The sequence below is a fragment of the Oncorhynchus gorbuscha genome, unplaced genomic scaffold (assembly GCF_021184085.1).
Source record: "Oncorhynchus gorbuscha isolate QuinsamMale2020 ecotype Even-year unplaced genomic scaffold, OgorEven_v1.0 Un_scaffold_2001, whole genome shotgun sequence".
Taxonomy (NCBI): domain Eukaryota; kingdom Metazoa; phylum Chordata; class Actinopteri; order Salmoniformes; family Salmonidae; genus Oncorhynchus; species Oncorhynchus gorbuscha.
The window spans coordinates 28582-32664 of record NW_025746622.1 but is presented as its reverse complement, the minus strand read 5'-3'; positions in this window follow the sequence as shown (position 1 = coordinate 32664).

Genomic DNA, 4083 nt, shown 5'->3' with positions numbered 1-4083 from the left:
AAAAAAAAAAACATTTTGTTTGAAGGTTTGTTGATTTAACTCACGTGGTGTGTGTTCAAAACACACAAAAAATATATATTTAAAAACCCAGACACTTCTTTAGAACGAGACAGAAATGCTGTTGAACTACTTTTATTTTGCCTTCGGGAATAAAAGCCTGGTAAGCAAACACTTGCTGAGTTGTCGACAGGCTCTAACAGAACAGCAGGGACCGGCGTCCTCTCAAATGGAACACCCTATTCCCTACGTAGTGCACTACCTTTATTGGGCCCTGGTCAAAAGTAGTGCACTACGTAGGGAACACGGTGCCATTTAGGAGTTAGCCTCTGTCTGGCCAGCCATACTGGATTAGGCAGTTAACACTTCCACATCGCCGAGACAATTGTGTGCCATCAATGCATACAGGCCCTTTTCAATGTGTTGCCAAGAGACGGGAGACGTTAACACAAAACATGTGGATTTCCTGGCCCGCGTCTCCCTGCCGGTTCTGTGGGTGACACAAACCCTAAACCAAACAGCCTTGTTTGGACTAGATCTAACCTGAAAACTACGGACATTCCTCTAAGGAAATGAAAGGAGAAGGTACATTGTGAGCTGTAGTGCCTTGTGGGTTCACTTCCCGAGTGTCACATCAGGTTTTATGTCGTGTTTAAACAGTGAAATGTGTTCAGACGGGTAGTGTAGTGAGTCCATGTGGTAGGTCCGGGCCATACACAGCACACTGCTCAGTCCAAACAATGGGATGGGGTTTGGAGCGAGGATGAGGGAGGGCACAGCAGGGGCCTTGGCTAGTTGTCATCACTGATGAAACAGTGGACACTCCTCCAGTGACAGGGAGTTCCTCTCAGTCAATCTCTGTGCTGCATTCAGCTCACATTGCAGAGAGAGAGAGAGAGAGACAGAGAGAGACAGAGAGAGAGAGAGAGAGAGAGAGAGAGAGAGAGAGAGAGAGAGAGAGAGAGAGAGAGAGAGAGAGAGAGAGAGAGAGAGAGAGAGAGAGAGAGAGAGAGAGAGAGAGAGAGAGAGAGAGAGAGAGAGAGAGAGAGAGAGCCTTGCTAGTGCTGTCTGTCTCTGTACTGAGGACCTCTCTCTTATCAGTCAGCTGTATCTAATTAAATAAAGCAGTGATACTTCCTGTCTGTCTCTGTACCGAGGACCTCTCTCCTATCAGTCAGCTGTATCTAATTAAATAAAGCATTGATACTTCCTGTCTGTCTCTGTAACGAGGACCTCTCTCCTATCAGTCAGCTGTATCTAATTAAATAAAGCAGTGATACTTCCTGTCTGTCTCTGTACTGAGTACTGTCTCCCACACACTGAGAATATATTGGAGAAAGAAGCTTATATTACTGTTTATATTACTATTACTGTTTCCAGATATTACTGTGTTTCCAGATATTACTGTTTCCAGATATTACTGTGTTTCCAGATATTACTGTGTTTCCAGATATTACTGTTTCCAGATATTACTGTTTCCAGATATTACTGTGTTTCCAGATATTACTGTTTCCAGATATTACTGTGTTTCCAGATATTACTATGTTTCCAGATATTACTGTGTTTCCAGATATTACTGTTTAAAGATATTACTGTTTCCAGATATTACTGTGTTTCCAGATATTACTGTGTTTCCAGATATTATTGTTTCCAGATATTACTGTGTTTCCAGATATTACTGTGTTTCCAGATATTACTGTTTCCAGATATTATTGTTTCCAGATATCACTGTTTCCAGATATTACTGTTCCCAGATATTACTGTGTTTCCAGATATTACTATGTTTCCAGATATTACTGTGTTTCCAGATATTACTGTTTCCAGATATTACTGTGTTTCCAGATATTACTGTTTCCAGATATTATTGTTTCCAGATATCACTGTTTCCAGATATTACTGTTCCCAGATATTACTGTGTTTCCAGATATTACTATGTTTCCAGATATTACTGTGTTTCCAGATATTACTGTTTCCAGATATTACTGTGTTTCCAGATATTACTGTTTCCAGATATTACTGTGTTTCCAGATATTACTGTTTCCAGATATTACTGTTTCCAGATATTATTGTTTCCAGATATCACTGTTTCCAGATATTACTGTTCCCAGATATTACTGTGTTTCCAGATATTACTGTTCCCAGATATTACTGTGTTTCCAGATATTACTGTGTTTCCAGATATTACTGTTTCCAGATATTACTGTTCCCAGATATTACTGTGTTTCCAGATATTACTGTTTCCAGATATTACTGTGTTTGTGATTAAGTGTAACGACGTTCGTCTGTTGTAAGAAGAGAGTCAGACCGAAATGCAGCGTGTAGGTTACTCATGACTTTAATTAATGACAACGGTACATGAAATAACTGAAATACGAAAACAACAAACGAAACGAGAAACTAATTACAGCCTATCTGGTGACTACTACACAGAGACAGGTACAAACACCCACAAAATACAACGCGAACTCAGGCTACCTAAATACGGTTCCCAATCAGAGACAACGATAAGCACCTGACTCCAATTGAGAATCGCCTCAGGCAGCCAAGCCTATACAACACCCCTAATTAGCCGCGATCCCAAATACTACAAACCCCAATACGAAAAACAACATATAAACCCATGTCACACCCTGGCCTACCCAAACATATAACAAAAACACAAAATACAATGACCAAGGCGTGACATTAAGAACTAAGTTTGAAGTTTCCATTACTCAATAATCCTACCTGTCACTCTAAATCCCCCCAGCATCCAGTGTGTCATATCACACAATACATGTATCATCTTGCTAATCACCACAAGCCGAGCGCTTCATGTCAAAAGGCATATGGTCCCATTGATGAAGTGTTTATTGGGATACTTCCTGCTCTGCCTCCTGTCAGTGTTTATTAGGCTACTTCCTGCTCTGCCTCCTGTCAGCGTTTATTAGGCTACTTCCTGCTCTGCCTCCGGTCAGTGTTTATTAGGCTACTTCCTGCTCTGCCTCCTGTCAGTGTTTATTAGGCTACTTCCTGCTCTGCCTCCTGTAGGTGTTTATTAGGCTACTTCCTGCTCTGCCTCCTGTCAGTGTTTATTAGGCTACTTCCTGCTCTGCCTCCTGTCAGTGTTTATTAGGCTACTTCCTGCTCTGCCTCCTGTCAGTTTTATTAGACTACTTCCTGCTCTGCCTCCTGTCAGTGTTTATTAGGCTACCTGCTCTGCCTCCTGTCAGTGGTTATTAGGCTACTTCCTGCTCTGCCTCCTGTCAGTGTTTATTGGGTTACTTCCTGCTCTGCCTCCTGTCAGTGGTTATTAGGCTACTTCCCGCTCTGCCTCCTGTCAGTGGTTATTAGGCTACTTCCTGCTCTGCCTCCTGTCAGTGGTTATTAGGCTACTTCCTGCTCTGCCTCCTGTCAGTGTTTATTAGGCTACTTCCTGCTCTGCCTCCTGTCAGTGTTTATTAGGCTACTTCCTGCTCTGCCTCCTGTCAGTGGTTATTAGGCTACTTCCTGCTCTGCCTCCTGTCAGTGGTTATTAGGCTACTTCCTGCTCTGCCTCCTGTCAGTGTTTATTAGGCTACTTCCTGCTCTGCCTCCTGTCAGTGGTTATTAGGCTACTTCCTGTAACGGTTCTCTTGTGGTGAAGGAGAGTCGGACCAAAATGCAGCGTGTAGATTACGATCCATGTTTATTCAACAAACGCAACACGAATCAATAATAAACACTACAAAACAATAAACAATAACGAAAACCGAAACAGCCTAATACTGGTGCACATACACACAGAATAAGGACATCAAGACACTAAGGACAATCACCCACAAAACCCAACACAAAACAGGCTACCTAAATATGGTTCCCAATCAGAGACAATGACTAACACCTGCCACTGATTGAGAACCATATCAGGCCAAACATAGAAATAGACAAACCAGACACACAACATAGAATGCCCACCCAGCTCACGTCCTGACCAACACTAAAACAAGGAAAACACATATGAACGACGGTCAGACCATGACACTTCCTGCTTTGTCAACTGTCAGTGTTTATCAGGCTACTTCCTGCTTTTCTTCCAGTCACTGTGTAGGCTTGTTGTACTTTAGG